Here is a 19,065-nt window from a genome sequence, read left to right as displayed (position 1 = left end):
TTGATGAACCAGAGAATGTAAGGTATATTGTCATATTCTTAGAGTGTGGCATAATTGAATTTGGACTTGTGAATATTTTTTTGAATTTTATTTTCTGCCTAGGTGGAAACGTTTGTCAATACTGTATCTCACTTGAACATCAAGCCCTACAGAGACTACAAGGTAATGGTTTCTGCAACTGCTTTCTGTTTCCTGTGGTGGTCAGCTTGGCTTTAACTCATTTTCTGAAGGCCCCTGTAATTTATGAAGGTGCCAGCGCGAAGCAACTGAACTGGTTAGCAGGAATGTTACAAGTAGCTTTTACAGAAACTGTTGCTTACAGCTTCTGATCCATGGTGGGCTGTGTGAGATTGCCAGCGTGTGTGTATAAAATAAAGATGTGATACATTTTGAAAATGCACTTCTTGTTTTTGTGTGTTAAGAAGCAGCAGTACCAGTCCCAGCTGAAAGGTAAAATCTGCTGAATATGGGCTTGTGTGTGGTCATTCAGAAAGTTGTTCCATACCCATCAGCATCCAGACTTCTAGCTGGTTTTCTTCCTGGAGCTGTGTGAGAGGCATCACGTGTCCTTTCAGTGCTGACACAGGCTTTCCTGCCGCAGGAAGGCAGCTTTGGTCAGTGTAAATGTTTTGGTCAAGCAAAGCGATGACCACCTCATCAGAAATCAGTCTTAGCTCGCTTTGCCAAGTTGATAAAAGCTGTTTCTGCTGTTGCAGTTGTGGTAAATGCTGCAGATCTATACATCAATTTGATTGTCTCAAAGCCTGTTTGAAAGCATAGCAATGAGGTCACCATGGGTGTGGACAGCAACTGAACAAAATAGACTGCTGGGGGTTCGTATTTCATGCTCAAGTGACAAAGCTCTCCCACTGCGCGGGGTGCAGAAAAGAATATTGTGGTTAGGAAGTTGGTGTGGGCATGCAGAGCAGAGTTGGTACCTCTGCATGGAGACCAACCTTCAGTAGGCAGGCTGGTGCTGCTTACATTCATTACTGGAGGTCTGATGAGATTTGAGCAACACCAGGTTTATATTGGGTTGCCTCTTAAATAATGTTTCGCAGCACCTGCCAAAGGGTAAATTTCAAGCACTGAAGTTAATTTTAATTTCAAGTGTCCCAGCCCTTGCTGGGTGGCTGTTACTAGTACGTGACGGTATGGTAGCAGACTGGACTTGACTTGATTGTATGTAATGCACACAATTTGTGCCTGAGCTGAGAAATACTGGCAAGATTTCAAGTCCCTTTCTTAGTGCAGTAAGAGCCTTGAAACATTACAAGGAATCAGTGCTTTGCTACTGCATACCAAGTAGGTGGTCTTTACTTACTGCATATTGGTACTATTGCAAACAAAACCTTTCAGGGTAACCCCACAGTGCTAACTGACCTGCTGCATGTTCCTAGCTTTTCCTAAAGGAAAGTTGGATTGTCAGACAAGCTTAACTTTTTTAACCCTAGACAAGTTTAACTTCTCTTTTGCAAAATGGAGTGCACTTCTCTGATAATATACTTGGTTACCACAGCTTGTCTGACCAGGTACCTCCTAAGCTACAGGGACTGGTTGTATGACTTTGTGTGAATACTCTCCCTCTCTGTCTCTTTTTGTTACCTCTACATAGGACAGAAATGCTTCAGTCCCAGATTTTGAGCTCATGAGAAAGGCATAAATAAATACAACATAAGTATGATTCATACAATCGTTGCTTCTTGGAAATAGTTGTCTTTAAAATGAACATAGAAATCCATGAGCGTGTATAGACACCTTAGAGATGAAATTAATGTAAAATCAATTTATTACCACTCATGCTTCTGGTGTCTTACGTTGTGGAAGCTAGAGGTCTGTGATAGTTGTCTTTAAATCTGTCAAAGATTAAGCATTTTACTTCTGAACTCTCATTTTCTGTGAAAGATACTCAGATCAGGAAATGAAACATCTGAAAGTTGAGGGTTTTCTCTCTCTCTTCTCTGTTGAGTAGCTCATCATTTTGGAAATTCTGTTTGCAATAAAAATGTGTTGATGACTCTGAAGCGTGTCTGACGGACCTGCATAATCTCAACGCTTGCACAGGAAATCAGAACTTGTGAACAGATATTATGATGCCATAATATCCTCCATCAACATTAGACAGCAACACAGTGCCGTCTGAGGGCAACTGTAGGTCCAGAGCATTATCATTTCAGTTAAAAACTGGGAACCTTAGAGCTGGGGAAAAAAAAAAAGGTTTATTCTAGGGTCTTTCCGAAATCTGGATGTACTTCTCTGATTAATAGTACAGCCCAGAAACAGCTGTTTGGCTGTGAGCGAGGCTGGAAGGTGAGGACAGGATCTTTTTTCAACCAGTTGTGTTGGTGGTAAAATAGTATCAATCTTCAGCCTGGCAGATTTTGGGCTGTGTTAAGAGAGCAAGTGACCCCTCCATGGATCACTTGATGGGTGTGGTTTGGAGTACCTTCAGATGGAGGTGGAGAAGGCAAGTGTGACAGGTGATAAAGGAGGTCGCTGAACTCAGGACTTTGTTCAGCCAGTCAGGAACCACATCTCCAGGCACTGCACACACAGACAGGTGTGGTGTTTCACTGAGAGGTTCCTCCCTGAGGTTTTCTCCTCTGTGGCTTTCAAAGGCAACATCGAGAGGTTATAGCCAGTGTCAGTTTTAGGAAGCGTAATTATTAATTTAAATAGCATTGAAAGGATAAGAAAGTGCAAGTCGAGTGGTCATGTTTCAGGTGTCCAAGGTCAAGTGGTCCTGTCTCCTGGGGCTGGCAGAAATACATGTTGTGCAGTCATTTTTGTAGAAGCACAGGAATGGTATCTAGCACAGACTCCCTGTGGTAGGTGGGATGAGGGACATGTGAGGGGTGAAGAGCAGGGTGGGGGTCTCTTGGGTAGGTCTCCGTAGCAGGACAGCAGAGGTGTTCTCAGGTCATCCCCTGTAACTTGCATCTTGCAAAGACCATGCAGGACTGTTTGTTTCATGTGTGTGGTGGTACAGCTTGACATCACACTGGACTGCCCATGTTCCCAGTGTCTCTGCTCTGGGTTGTCTGGCCTGGTGTTGGCATGGCAGAGGTGCAAGGCCAGTGGCTGAAGGAGAGCATGTGAGCCAGGTGCTAGCTGGAGAGGACTTGCTGGCATGGGAGCGCTGCCAGGGACCTGGCTGTGCCCCTCACCAAAAAGGCAGCAAGAAGGGATGAAGGGGTGCTTCTCTCAGAGTGACTTTGCACAGGATACATGGTTTAGTGCTTACAGCTGACAGCTTGCCTCTGTTGGAAATCACTGTTCTGCTTTCAGTTTCCTTTCTGGCTGTTTTGCTGCAAGCACCGGGGATTGGGGTTTGTAGGTATTCATAATCAATAGAAATCCGTACAAGCTTCAGCCTGAGGCTTCTCCTTTTTGCCTGTGTGGGTTTTGAGGAGGGGTTGTGAGGGTTTTTTTGTTTGTTAATGGGCTTTTTTTAGGTTGAGTTTGTTGGGGGGATTTTGTTTGCTCTTTTTTTTTTTTTTTTTTTTTTTTTTTTTGGACTTAGAAGTCCCCTCTTCTTGTCTTTATCATTTCACTTTCTCTGAGTTGGCAAAAGCATTTTCTATCAGTGCTGGTGTTAATGGGCTCCACCATGTTTGCTGGTGTGAGCTTCAAGATACCTTGTAGCTCCGCCACCATCAGCAGTAGCATCTGCAGGTCTGCAGGTTTCTTTGCCTGGCATGTCAGGTTTTCCCTTTGCTTTCTTTAGGTTGCCCTTCCAGATGGCCGGCTCTCCTGCAGGAGTAAGCACCCCCAGGCAAGGGCACTCAGCTGCAGCTCCTCAATCTGAAAGGGTCATAAATACATGAAGTTTGTGCTTTTCATTATACTGAATTTAACAGGAGGAGCCACCTTGTCAGCAAGCTCCCATGGGGAGGATTTGCACTAAAAGGTCTGCCTAACAGCAGGGGACTGAAAAAACCCCCTTTGAGAGCAATGTCTCTGAGCTGAATGTTGGTGGCTCGGAGTCAGGGATCTCAGAGGTCATCCGTGGGTCTGACTGCAGCTTGCTAGTTTGTCTTTACCTCTTTGCTTTCTCTCTTTGCCTGGCCATGCTGCTGAACCTGGAGTGCCTGTGGCTTTCATGAGGGCTCCTAGGAGCACTGGCAGCTTGCCCCTTGTCCCAGAATAACCTGTCCATCTCCTCATTGCTTTCCAGCATGAGATCTATGTTTTCAAGGAACACGGTGGGAAGGCAACATTTTTGAACAGGCGGTGATGGAGACTTCAGCCCTGCTGGCCATCAGTGAACTGGGAGGGGGGGGATGTGCTGAGGGCGGGTGATGTGCTGTCAGCAGGGGCTGAGTGCTGCTGCCTGGCACAGCCTGAGCTTTCCTGGTGCTGAAGAACACATGGAAGGAAGGAGGTGTATGAGTCAAGCTTGTTCACCTTCAATAAGCTGTGGGAGAGCAAGTGAGCAGCGGTTCCTACAATGCTGCTTGCTGTATGGTACAATTAACATAACCAGCCCCTCTTGGGCATAATACAAAGGAATTTAAGAACTGCCCCGTGGCAGGAGTTAGGCCTGTTTATTTAGACAGGTCCTGTAGAAGTGGAGCGATTCAAATACTCCTGTGACGGGTTTGCATCTGGGCATGGTGGGCGGCTGAACCAGGAACTGCGCCGACTGCAAAAATAGGCTTACGTTGCAGGAACGACTAAGACGATTACAGAGCTGCATGAATGATTAATTTACCCTGCTTTTGTTTCACTTTTGATCCCGGGTCCTCTGGGGAAAAAAAAAAAAGGCAACTTTGGAAGATGTTTTTAAAATAACAAACAATTCAGTTGTAATAACAGCTTTACTACGCAGATGTGCACCAGCACCACTCTAAGAGGAACAGAATAAAAAATCACTTGCTACATTTCTCTGTAGCATGAATATTTGAAATTTGTAGACAAATAATCACCAAATACTTTGCAATCAGAACATTTATTCACATTTTAGGAGATTAATGTTATTAATCTTCAAATAGGGTACACGGTTATATAGTGCTAGTGCTTTCTTAATAACCCTCTTTTAAGCTCAGTGTAGAAAGAATTTGTTTTGTTATTAAAATTACTCCACATATTTGAGACAGACTTCAGCTGAACAACTGCCTAATACGTGCTAGACACATATTGATTTTTTTGTCTTAGCCCAACATTTCCCCTGGGCATCATATTATTTATTCATAAAGCAGAAATGATGTCTGACAGGCATTTAGAGGGGTGTAGAGCTATAGTCCAGAAACAATGTGAAAAGCTTTGCAAGGACCCCAAGAAATCAATGTGCTGATGCTAAAGAGCAGCCTTTTCATTCTGAGCACATATTCTTGCAATCATTTAGTGTGGAACAGGAAATTTAAATAACAAATAGTTACTATTAAAACTGCAGGCCTAAATTTTCATTCATCTTTATTCCAATTATCCGAGCCAAGGTGGAAGTAGGCACTGAAGGCAGCTCGCCAAGCCCAGACACCTCTTAGCCACAACACAGGCTTGCTGCTCTAGCCCTGGTTTGCACATTTGTATGTAAATTTCTGTTGGAAGTAAGATATTTCCATCAATAAAGATTTAGAACCCCAACGTTGTTCAGAGAGCCAAGACATTCCTAAAATGTGCATGATTCATTGCCACTTACTCTAATTGAGCGTTAGACTGATGTCTGTACAGCAGAGTAAAATAATAAATAGCTGGTATTTTTAGAATGTGAGTTGAAATATTTTGATAAGTTAGTCATTGTGACAGACCTGTTTGAAAAAAAAATCAGGCCAAATGAGATTTGTTCTGGTTTTGTTCATTCAAAACTAGATCACAGCATACTATCAAGCAGTATTTGCTGGTGAAAGATATATTTCATTTCCAGTAATGTTTTTTCTACTAAAAAAAAATCAAATGATCAGGTAATCTTAGGAAAATTTTCAACTGACCTTATACCTCTCTCAATAAGATAAATAACTACTGAAGTATTATATTTGAAGTGTGATGAACATCTAAACATCTGGTCCAGTCAGGCCACTATGGAATTTGTTTCTTGTTCTTTAAAACACAGATAATGCAGTCAAAAAATAGCCTGTCATCGTGTAATTAAATATTTCATCTTTACGTATAAGCACAAGGGAGCCAAACTAAATTTGTTCTGGCATTTCTTGACTTTCTAGGACTTGACTTTGAACCTTTTTCTTCTTTGATATATATTGAATTGGGAATTTCAAAATTTGCTTTGCATATTTTGAGGGGGGAGGGGAAATGTAAGAAAATTAATTTCTGTTCTATAGACATGACAATTGTTGTCTTTCTCTTGGTTAATAAGAAGGTTGTGTTAGTTACAGTGATACCAGGTCACTCATTAACCTTTGGAAGCTAAGAAGTTCACATGTATTCCTTAAACTGGTCTGCAGAACACCTTATAGTTGTTTTCCCTAGCGAAGGCTTTTACCTCTTCAGTCATGAAGAATCACAATAAATGCAATTTTACGTCACTCAGCTGGGACAGCATAATCTGCATGCATCCAGAACAAGGAAGAGTGCCTGAAACATACACACATTTGTATTTTTTCCCTGGGACAGGGTATGGTTTTGAAAAGAAGGGAAAAGTGGTATCTTCTAGGAAATCAAATGCATGAACTTTAAGATACGGTGTTCTGGCATGTGATGTCATTGGGAAAGCACTACAGTGTTTTACTATTCCTGTCTTTCATGGATTTGAAAACCCAATTTCAGTTGACTCAATCTGAAGAAAGTGTAGCAAACCCAACAGTTTTCTGGGCTGTTGTACACATTGCAGTGGGCATGTTCTTAATGCTTGCTATCTGATGAGAACATGAAGTCGTAAGAATACTTAATTTTCCCCGAATTGATGCATTTTTATTTGCTCTTTCCAGTACTTTTGAATGCTGCCAATAACTTGCAAGAGTTGCTGTGTATTTACAAGTAGGTTTTAAATAACAAATTTGCAGCATAGCATTACAGGTGACAGTGTTATGTAGTGACTTTTAAATGTCACTTTTCCAAACTGTTAAACTACAGCTGTAATAATAATTTTTTTTTATCTATTTGGATAGCTGGTAGCCAGTCAGTTAATGAGGTTTGTTCATCAAAAGCTCAGCTGCATTTCTCTGCCTCTCTGAACTCTTTTCTTAATTTAGTCCTGTCCTTACTGTTGTCAGGAACATAACTCTTGGCTTTTGACAGCAGAAGAGAAACCACCCCAGATAAAGCACTAAAACACGAATACACGCATTTTCTGCTTCACCGGCCTGGAGTGCTCTTCAGGACACTCAGGCAGAGGATGTGTGCACCAGAGCTGTTCACCCAAGGTCCAGCTCTAGTCAGTGCAGAGAAGTGGCTACTCTTAGGACATGGTTCATTTAACATATTTTGCAGGCTTATTTTATTGTACAGTGAGTTGTGTCATACAAAAACCTTACAGGATGCTGTAGTCTGAGTGTAAGGACCCAGTTGTGGGATGGAGTTCAGTTTCAGGCTGGCACACACATGTCGAGTTCCTCTCTGAGCAGCTGGGTCTTCATGTGAGCACAGCATCTCCCTTGGAGTCAGTGGGGATGTTATCCCTGTGTCCGGCGGAGCCTGGAAAGCACTGCTGGTCTCGCTGAGCCAGGCTCTGCTTGGTGGAATCCCTCACAATGGATGAAAGACTGGGCTGGACATGACACAGTATTCGTGTTATCAGGATGCTGGACTCCAGCTGGTGTGCTTTTCCAATCTGTAGTGATTTGTAACACTGGTACATAGCTAGCTACTATGCTACCTCCTGGCTTTCCTTTTGGGCGTTGATTCTTACTAGTTTTTAAAGGACACGGTGAAGAGTACTAAGCAAAATAATCAAGGATACTCCACATTTTTAACAGGCATTTTGTTGCTAAGGTTTGCATGAATACAGTGCAGCACAGCAGAAAGAACTCTCTTAACTTTGTGATATTGTTGTGTTCCTGAAATTGCTTTCTTCTGATGCTTTGCTGGAACCTTTGATGAAAAGTGGTTGATTTGTAAACCACTGTTAAAAAGGCCTTGTATGGGAAGATGATGTCTGTTGCCATTTTCTATTTCTTATCTTCTTGTTTCAATGATTTACCTAATGTCAGCATATCTTTGGCAAAACACCTAGCCTTACCAAACAAACAGGTATTTTCAGAGGCTTAGTAAGGGGATGGCAAACACTAGTCCATCTCATGGGTCAGTGGGATAAAAGGCTGCACTGCTGTTGAGGCTATCATCTACTGAGAGGCAAATGTGTTTTAAGACCAGGGTGTGCTGCTGAGCTCAAATGGGCCCCTTAGCCACTCCTCTTTCAACATGGTAAATGGCTGAGCTAAGGGGGTGACAAAAAAATACTGCCTTAAATATTTTCCAGCAGAATTGAACAGCAAGTACATTTGTAAATCGGTTTATAAAAGACAAAATTAGTCATGGAATGCAGAAGTTTCCAACTGTCGTGTACAGATATTTTGGGAGTCATTAGAAGATAGTAACTCCTTATAGCAACCAACATAGTTAATGATGTCCTGATCTTAAAAAATGAGCCATGAAAGTTGTTGAATAAGGCATGTTTCTTCCTCCAGAGATGTCTATGACTGAAACATGTTTAGCAGCCAGCCCCAGGGATGCCTGTGGCCATGAAACAATGCCATCCTTCAGTCCATTGTCAAGCGTGGTCCACGTATAGCCTGTGCAGCTTTTACCTTGTTCAAACCTGCTATTAAAAGAGATTTGTTTTCTTGTGAGTGTTTGTGATGTTCATGTATTTATCTCATAATAATGGTAGAAAGAAGCAGTCTGATTTCATATCCAAAGCCCTTCTGGCCCATCCATCCAAACAGCCCTCCAGTTTATTTGCAATACCAGCTTTGTCACTGACCTGCTGTGTATTCAAACCAGCATCTGCAGGCTTTATTCATTGCTATGCTGAAGTTAAGGATGAGCTGTGGACAGACATCAACACACTTAACCTCATTTTCTCCTTTTAAATCCCTTCTTAGAGTCTCCTCTGCCATAATCCCTGCAAAAAAAAAAAAAAAAAAAAAAAAAGTAGGTTAGGGATGTGTTACAGCCACTGCCTCTTGTTGACTGATGCGGTCTCTTTGTTTCCTCCTACTTCCTTGTCAACGATCCATATCCACTTATTGGACTTTTTTTTTTTTTTGATGTTTAAATGTGGCTTTCCAGGTGAGAATTATCTTTTTTGTTCTCGCTGAGCACAGCCTCCAGTGTGCTTCTGCCCTGCCTGGGACTGCTAGATGAGGTCCCCAGCACAAAAAGGACATGAACCTGTCGGAGTGAATCCAGAGGAGGGGCTACCAAGTTGATTAGGGAGATGAAGCACCTTTCTTAGGAGGAGAAGCTAAGAGAATTGGGATTGTTCAGCCTGTAAGAGAAGGAATGCTTCAGGGTGACTTAATTCTGACCTTCCAGTACCTTAAGGGAACCTGCAAAAAAGATGGAGAGGGAATTTTACACGAGCGTGTAGTGGCAGGACAAGGGGGAATGGCTTCAAACTGGAAGAGAGTAGGTTTAGATTAGATATCAGGGAAAAATTCTTTCTTGTGAGGGTGGTGAGACAGTGAAACAGGTTGCCCAGAGAAGTTGTCCCATCCCTGGAAGTGTCCTAAGCCATGTTGGATGGGGCTCTGAGCAGCCTGGTATAGTGGAAGGTATCCCTACACATGGCAGGGGAATGGAACTAGATCATCTTTAAGGTTCCTTCCAACCCAGGCCATTCTATGATTCCATGTTACCATAACACAGTGAAGAGAAAATAACTGGGATGGCTCAATGCTTCACAACTGCCATGGACTTTTTTACAGCACCATATGAGGAAAACAGATGTTATCACATGGTAAAGGTGAAAAATTACGGCATATGTCCTTAATAAGGAGTATTCTTAAAATATTTCTAATAGTTATGAATATCTGAGCTGAAATACAGATGTCTTTTATTTTTTTTTTTTTTTAAGAAAAGAAGGGCTTGTGGCATTCCTTAGTATTTCAGATGTCTTGGAGCTTCCATTTGCAGGTGTATGTTGAGCACTGCTGCACATCAGGAGCTTGTGAAATGGAGGTTTGAGTGTGGATGGGACATTTACTCAGTGTTTTCCCAGGCATGTGTAGGAGCTCTTTGCCAGAACCTGTGTTACCAGTTTAATCCTAACGCTTTCTCATGTCTCCTGTGGTGGTGAGTTTTTGCCTTGCAGATTATGGAAGAAAGGGAACACAATCCTATGGGCTGGCAATACTCAGAAAATTAGTAATATAGGAGCCTTCACCTGCTCCACTGTGTAGACCACCAGCTTTCATGTGAGGGCATGGTGTGTGCTTGGGCTGCAAGGGCAGGCTGAGGCAGGACTGCAGGTATCAGCAGCTGGGCTGTCAGGGCATTGTGGGTTTTGCCACATTCAGGTACGTGTGTGTGGCAGTCATGGGCTCTATGTGTTGCCACACCTCTCGGGAGAGCATCAGCCTGGACAGAGCCGGGTGGTTTTGCACTGGAATCACAAAAGGTTTCTCCTCACCTGCAAGATATATGGAGGATTTTGCACCAGTGGTATTGAAATATAAATAGAAATATACATACGCATGAAATCATGCTAAATCTCAATGTATGCCTTTTATTATGTGTATACGAGCATCATGGTTTTAAATGTCACTGTCTTTGACACTTGTGAAACAAGTATCCCCAGGAGAAACTAAAGTTCCTTTCCAGTGGTGTAAATCCTTTAGAGGAGCTGTTGTTCTCTCTCAGTAAAGCAGGTACTGCTGGAAGCTTGTGTCTTTGGCATGGAGAGTATCTCCATTTTGCATGACAGGCAAGAAGAATGCATCCGTGGCGAGTTCACTCATTTGACGATGGTGGATTGAGGTTGCTGGCTTATGCTGCCAGAAAAGCTAGTGAATGGGAGAGGTACATAAACATTATTTTCATGTCTTCTGTATTTATGGGGTGTTTGTCAATATGTGCATGCATACTACATTTCTAATTGGTGCTTAAACAAGTGTAGAAAGGGCTACACTATGATTCTTTGTATTGGTGTGAAAGAGGATGTAGAATGAAAAAGTACACAAAGCTCAGCCTTTAAAAATAGATTAAATAAGACATTTCTTGCTTATTGAGGGAGTCGTATAATTGGTCTGGAAATTGAAATAATTTAAACCCACAAAATTAGAAGTATTAGGTCAAACTTTCCCAAACTGAATTAAAATATATTTGAAAGGAAGATTTCTAAGATGCAACAAATTTCATTTATTTTCGTTTCTCTGGAGATTCTGAATGGGGCATCCCTGTTCAGGGTTGAAGAGGAGTTCAGTACTTGTGGGGCTCCAGCTGCAGGGGCTCACTTCCCTGCAGACACTGTCAGCAAAGCTGCCCATCACCGTGGCACTTTCTGTAGTGCACACACTGGGCTGCTCTGCTGTGCTCAGAGCATCCGTTCAGTTTAAGCAAACATCACGTCACAGCAGCTTGGGCCAGCAGGGATTTGACCCCTCAGTTATGTTCAGTGCTGTGACTAAAGACTGCTGTATTCTACTTGAGCTATTTTATACATGGCATAACTGCCACTTGGGAATTTAGATTGACTGTTGTTTATCAGTTTAATCGTGAAATATCCACGTGATATTTACCTAGTTCTTCTAAATAAGTTGAAAATAAGTTGAGCACCCTGCCTTGACACCACCAGGAAAGGATGTGGGCTTCAGCTTTCAGCACTACCTCTGTATGTTCTTACGTCTGCATATTAAGAGACTGTATCTTGTCTGAAGCCATCAAAACCTTTTAACTTTTTAACTTTATGACCATCCATTGAACAGAGAAAGCTGAAAACATCCATTGAATATAAACTTTCTTCAGAGCTAACTGTGGACTTTTTTCAGAGCTACTGAAGCTGTAATCTGCAACTTGTTTTGAGGTAACAGAAAAAGAGAATAGTAAGAATCAGACCTATCAACATGCCACTGCTGTATTTCTATTGAGAGGCCTTGTAAGTATGCATTTGCAAATAATTGCCTTAAAGCTCTTAACATTCTTGCACTGCAAGAAGCTAAGCAACATTTTCAGTGCTGATTCACAGTATATACTCCTGGCATGTATTCCTGCAGTCCCCACCAGGCAGAAATCCCCCTCAAATTAAATGGGCTTTTTGCCCAATACAGTCTCATTCTAACTGAATTAGTAGTAACAGACTTAACTATAAATTATTTTTTACTCTGGGCACATTCTCTAATAATTAACCTCCACTAGTAAATACTTCACTGTATCAGGGAGGTACAAAAGCTTTTGATTTTTTAAACTCAGCAATTGTCTTTTATTTCAGGACTGGCTCTGGTGGAAGAGGAGTTAGGTTGGTTTTTATGATAAGAAAGATCAGTTTTTAAAACAAACCTGAAGGTGTTATTAGGACATTGCTTTATGAAATTACTACTTTATGCTATGTTAAATTTGAAGTTCTTCCCCACTGAACACCTTCTGCTTTAGAGATTGGGGTGGCCAGGTCTAGGAGGGCTAGGTTTGTGGCAGTTTTTAATGCTTTTATTTTCCAGGTATGCATTACTATTGAGAAGAGGTTGATTCATGCTAGACTACATTTTCAGTACGGATTGAATTCCACCTGGAATCAGAGTAGTGAAACGTGCTACATGGCAGCTGGCACAACAACATTTTTAATCAAATAATAGATTCCAGCTGGTGGGGAGTCAGTTGAGTTCTGAAGCAGACATGACTTAATGCAGATCTTCCTTATTTCTGTAATAAAATGGATTACCTTTGCATATGAAATAAGTGTAAGTGGAGGAGGAGAAGTGAAAGAAGACAAGTTCGTAGGTTTGCTTGAAACAAGACTAGCCATTGTAACCTCATAAGTTGACTTAAACAAGGGATAGTACGCGGTTCTGAGGTCAGAGAGACAAATTAACTTGAACTCTTCTCACATACCATGAAATGATTTCTGGTTTGCAGGTGAGCTTGTGATTGCAAGGGTCGTTTTCTAGGCCCTGTCCTTGAATATTGCATTTTGTGCTCTTTAGCTACCTACTCTTGTCACTGTCATGAGGAATCATCCTCACATTAGTTGTCAGCCTCTTCTCCCTACTTACCTGGCTAGGTCACAGTGCAGTGGTGTGGACAATTAACCCCAGCAGCTGAGTGGGGGTCTTTTTGGTGTCACCAAACTGAATATTGTTTCAGACACACCTTTTTCTCTGCTCTCTTGAGAAGTGTAAAGATTTTGATAGAATTCAGATAATGAGGATCTTACTGATACATAGAGCTGTAACTGTAATTGTGCTGCAAAGCCAAATGTAATAGTACTGGAAAGGTCAGTGCATGCTGTAAAATGTCAACAGATGCTGCATTTTCAATGATTTTTCTTGTTAGTTTATATCCCACTATCTAAGCTCAGTGCTTAGCCAGGACAAGCATCTCATTCTTCACTTGACTCTTACTAGGGCTTAGTTCATGCTGTTGAAAGAAATGTCAAATGCTGCAAAATCCCCATACATTGGCTAAGGCTTTTTCTGCTGGTTTTCTCCCTGGCTGAAAGCTGTGAGTGATGGCTAGTTGTCTGTCTGTTATTTTACTTTTGGATGCTCTTCACAGAACCAAAGTGAAGTTGAGCAGCACCCCACCAGACTCAGCAGGTCTCAGTGGGAGCAGGTGTCTTGCTGTCCTGTCCACAGCCGAGAAGTGTGAACCTTTGAGGAGCTGATAACTCCCATCCCATTAGCTGGAGCTGCAGAGATTTGGTACTTCATGCAGTCCAGCCTGGAAGTAAAGAGAGCGTGAAAAAGCATGTCTGATGTGAGGAGACTCTTTCTAAGATGAGTGATCCCCATTCCCTCAGAGTCTCCCCAAGGTCACTTGTTTCAGTCAGGAGCTGCTGTGTGATAGCAAGATCAAAGCCTTTGGAAGCAATCAGACCTTTTCATGACACTTGCTGAAAATGTGCTACAAGGTAAGTTTTTCCTTAAAAAAAAAAAAGATAAAGTAAAAAATTTCTTTTTACTTTATTTGTCTGGTCAGAATTTCGTCCTCAGTAGAAGTCCTATGGAAGAAGATACTAAGAGGTATTTTTAATGTAGATGCCTGCAATTAACATAAATCTATTAATCCAGGCTAGCAAGAGAGAGAGTATTGATTGCAGTGTTTTTACACTTCCTTCTGACAAGTTTGAAAAGTGATGAGAGAAAAACAAGGCCAAATTGATCTCATAATTTCAGGAGTTGTCTTGAAAATAAAAATAAATATTCACATAGCTTCAATTTATTGCCTGTATTATTTCCATGATGTTTCTGTAGTTACTGTCTGTAGCTGACAACATTACAGCATTTTTTAGAGACCTTTTGTGTTACATTTTGGTTTTGTCTGTCTCATTCCTCATGTAGCTTATTGATGCCATAAAAAACCCTAAAACCGTAAAAATGTTTCTGAATGTGGAAAATGCACAGAAAAAGCAAAAATAATCTGAGTATGGCAGACAGTAATCCGAGTTTGGAGGAGATATTTAGGTAAGTTTTTATATTAAATGTTATTAAAATTTCATATTAAGTTTCTGTTGTGCACTGGTAGTCCAGGAGATGCACTGGAAGTCTGGTTGTCTGTGGGTGTGACTGGTCAAACCCCACAATTTATTTTGGTGTAGAGTGAGAGATCTGAAACTTGCAGGGTTGGGGTTTTTTTCCATACAGAAGCAAAACTTTTGGAAACATTAATGAAACAATATGGAGAGAAACTCTTGCCAGAGCAGCCAAGTATTTTGTCCAGGCACTTTCCTGTAGCATCAGGAACCCAGCCTCAGGTCTCTTGTCTGACACATCCTGGGCAAGTGCTGTTTAATGCGGACCATCAGTGGCTTTTGGTCTGGAGCCTGCATCTCCTGCTTTCTCCTGCTCTCTCTACTCATCTGGAAATCGTAACCCACATCTGGGAAATATTTCTAACATCAGCTTTCTTAGGAAATGACATAGTAGTGCAAAACATTTCAGTCACCTTCAGTTTCAAACTGTATTTGATAAATTTAGAACCAGCTTTTTAGCAAAGCAGTGTGAGCAGTGGATGTGTTCAGATTTTCAGAAGGACCCAACGAGTTAACAGGCTTTATATTTTCTAATGTGTATGCTGAGGCACATCACACAGTTGAGGTTGTGGTGACTGAGTTGCAGGTAGTGGTTTGTCCTCAGCCTTGTTGACTGGAATGGCAGTAGACTGGTTTTCATTTGGATGCGTTGAGTTCCATGTGCAAAGATTTGTTGGTTTTCATGAAGTTGGGTCAGATTTGTAGGATTCATTTAAATGAAAACTGGTAAATGAAGGTTAACAGATTACATATTGGCCATGTAGTTTAAGAAAGCAGCTATTTCAGAAATAACTAGTCTATTTGTGAAATAAGCTAATAATATTTAATGACTTGTTTGATTCTTACAAACAGTTACTTGTGCTTGTAGATCCTAATTGCATGAGCAGAGTTCTGTACTTTGCACGGGCAGAGTTATATTTGTGTTGAAGTGTTTGTTGTATTCATGCCAAAAAAACAACCAAAAAACCTTATTAAGTTCTGATCCTTAAAATGTGCGTGTGCTTAACTTGACTGCTCAAATAATGTTGCTTTGGCAGTGTTGATTACAACACTTTGATCACGAAATACCTCATGTAAGGTGGTGGTGGTGGTGGGGAATTAATACAGCAGTAGTGTTGATCTGTATAAACAGTCATTAATGAGTACACGTTGCACCCTTCCCTGGAGGCAGAAGAACATGTTTCTGCTGAGTTGATGAGTAAAATTAATTTGCTCACTAAATATACTTACTGTCTTGAGATCCAGTTTGCTGCTGCTCTCTTAGCCCAAAGTCAGACTTGAGAGTGACTGTTTCTGTACTTTGCTGGGCAGAGATTTCTCTGGGTGTTGAGGCCTTTAATCCTGTCTGCTGTATGTCAGCTGCACCACCTTCGGCTCAGTTCCCTGAGCTAGACTACGGATAGCACAAAGGCATTTATAAAGGTAAACAAGGGCGTTGTTTGAATGTCTTTACAAAGAACAGAAGATAATTTCTTTGCCCACTGGAAGGGGAATGTTTACTATTTAGCAAGGAAGGAAAAGTACTATCCTTTTAGGCTTTACAGAGTAGAAAAAATTACTGCAGCTTAAAGCTGACTGGAGCCTCTGAACCTCTAATGGTAGATACCAGCAAGTCCTCAGCTGAGATTTTGGGATACCAAAGAAGAACCCGGGGATCTAGCAGGGAATGGACTAAGGTGAGACTAAGAGAGAAATGTGGGAATAAAACAAAAAAGCCACATATTGCATAAATGAAGAGTGGGGAAAGGAGATCAACAAGGAGGTCACAAGGGTAGATTTCTGTGATTGTTGCTCTGAAGAGTGGCTGGCAAACATTCCATCTGACAGGATTTTGTATGGATTTTGCATGGTCAAAATTTCATTTATAATTATAACTAGGTATGTGAATTTTTCTTCACTACTCTTGAGTGAAGTTGTTCGTGCATTGTTTTTCATGTTTATTTTCTCAAAGGAGAAAAAAATTTGCGGACTCCCCAGATACTCTAAGAAGAAAAGCCAGCCGTTTATTTAGGCTGGCTCTCAATATGCAGAAAGTTGCCTCCAGAGGAAAATGCTAATATTTGGCTTTGGACTTTCCTGGGAACACAAATAAACTGTTGGTTTTTGTCTTTGGAGATTTTGTAGGTGTTTTTATTTCTTTCTTCTTCTTTAAAGTCTTTCTACTTATGTAGCATTTTGCATAACTTTGATATTTATCTTTGCAATACAGTAATTTACATGAAGATATGCAGGGTTTTGAGATTTTTTTTTTTTTTTACCGGTAGACAGAATAGGAAGTTAAAAATCATCTGTTTTCCATGCAGTATCTGTTTTGCAGTGCATGTTGAAAGAGACATATGCTGCTGCATGTATGATGAGGCTAATTCTGTCTTTGCCTTGGTGGAGTCGTTCACACTGCACTTGCATTCTGATGAATTGAATGAGAAATTAGGAGTTCAGGTTCACAGTGATCTCTCAGGAGGTTGCTTTGTTAGAGCACTGACTTTGCTCAAATCTCTGTGAAACTCACCCAGCCTCAGGTCCACCCCAACCTTCTGCTGCCACTGTGCTCTCTTTCCTGAGGGTCATCCGAGGGAAGCTAGGGGTGGTTGAAGGTTTCAGGAGGCTCCAGCATGGGTTTGGGTACGGCCTTGCTGTGAAATTAAAATAGAGTCTTGGTAAAGAGACAAAATCTCTTGTAGGCCAGACTATCCCTGTCTCCCCAGAGTGTTGTTTTCTGAGTCTCGTGATAGCACTCTCAGTAAGTGTGCATCAGAGACTTGTGAAAATTGAACACCTGTAAAGGTGAGAGTTTTTGAGTGGGAAGTTCGTCCTTGACTCCACAGCTTTTACAGGTTATCAAAGTCAGGGTGGGCTCTGGGCAACCACATGGGCATCTGACTCCCTGCATCTGAGCCTCAGTGAATGGCATTGAAGGATTTCCTTTTAATGGGCATGTTAAACATGGGACAAATTCAATTTTAGTATTGTCATTTAAAGTAATTTCTGATACAGATGATTTGCTGGCAAATGAGACATTAGGTCTGCCATAATTTGGGGCTCGTCCAAGTTTCTGTTCCTCTAAACACAGGTGATCTAAGTGATGGTTCAGCTGTGCACAGTGCTCTTCAGAACTTTAATGTAGATGAGCCATTCTGACCATGATGATGACTGCAGTAGCTAAAACTCCTATACAGTAATTACAAAATATTCCTGCCATCACCTCCTTAAAAAAAACCCTGAAATCCCATCATGGTTTGCTGTTGCTTTGATCCACTGTGAGTGGAAACTGCTTAAAACAGACACGTATCTCAGAGGTTCCCATGGGCATTTTTAATGGAGTATATAGTCTTAGTATTGAATATCTGAAAATATCACAAAAAATTTATTTCAAAGAATAATGAAAAATTCACAAAAAATCTGATTTGGTATCAAACAAAAGAAACTTAAGCCTTGAATAAACCCTGCTATAATGAGGCATGTAATACTTTATAGAGTAATCACAGTGTATGAAATATTCTGACAAAATTTTCCAGTTCAGGTAGTTCACCGTGCACTGGTACCTTAACAAAGATACTCGTCCCAGCTTTACTAAAGCAAGGATAGTAAAATTCTTATAGAACCTAAATGTGTTGTGCACGTAGAGTAGAAATGTCTATCATGAGATTACATTGCACTTAGGTTCATGATGACCTGTCTTTTCTCTTCACTTTGATTTTCCCCTGACTTGTAGTTACTGAAGTCCCCAAGGATTACAGGAGCAGAATGCCTAAAAGTGCTCTTTAATGCTTGCCAGCATGGCTCTGACAGTGTTAGACACACATTTTAAGTACGCTAACAATTGAAGGATAATGCTGTACGTAGTGTAGTGGGTTTACAGAAGAGGCAAATAGGGATTTTGCAGCTAATAATGGAGAGAGTCTTTGATATAACAGCTTCAAATATTAGATTAGGGTGTATATAATTTAAAACTCCTTTTCAGTTGTGCTGTAAATTTAATGGCAAGATTTGGTTGAAATGAACTCTTGTGGTCTGCAAGGAAGAAAATCAATCAGGATGCACCTTATCATTTTGCTATATCCTTGGTAGGGATGCAATTAAATTCAGTCAGAAAGGTCACAGTGTGGGGTGTGCATTAACCTTACACTACCCCGGTGTATGATACTGCCACTAAGAATGAGTTAATAAAGATATCAGTTGGAGCTGCACATTTGTTCTCTTTTTTTTCCAAACATATCTGTGTTCACACACACTTCTAATTACGTCTTTGTGCATAATATTAGCAGATATCTGGAATATTTGCAGGGCTGTTAATTAGGTTGTAGGCTAGTATACAGTGGAATGTACAGCAGAGCTCCACAGTTGGTGGCCAAACCCACTTAACTCACTTGCTGGAGTTCATGTTAATGCAGGAATATGCCAGTGAGACAAGGCTTTGTTTCATTTCCAGACTGATGATGTTTAAAGCAGCAGCTGCAAAAAGTGGGTTTAGTTTCAAAGTGCAA

At 41.1% G+C, this 19,065-nt stretch overlaps 1 protein-coding gene across 4 annotated transcripts in view; it reads left to right on the top strand.

Annotated features, from left to right (window-relative positions):
- The window catches only part of PAG1 (phosphoprotein membrane anchor with glycosphingolipid microdomains 1), a 113,055-nt gene that overhangs the window by 26,312 nt on the left and 67,678 nt on the right, over nt 1-19,065 (top strand). For 2 of the 4 annotated variants that reach the window (XM_039549709.1, XM_039549707.1), the window contains exon 2: nt 103-162. The exons of the other annotated variants lie outside the window; for them this stretch is intronic. The gene's annotated coding sequence lies outside the window, so the exon portion shown is untranslated. The remainder of the gene's footprint in view (nt 1-102; nt 163-19,065) is intronic. 4 annotated transcript variants of the gene reach the window in all.

Source organism: Corvus cornix, chromosome 2 (assembly GCF_000738735.6).
Source record: "Corvus cornix cornix isolate S_Up_H32 chromosome 2, ASM73873v5, whole genome shotgun sequence".
NCBI lineage: Eukaryota > Metazoa > Chordata > Aves > Passeriformes > Corvidae > Corvus > Corvus cornix.
Note: the sequence above shows the minus strand (reverse complement) of the source record. Positions and strands in the feature narration are given on the sequence as shown.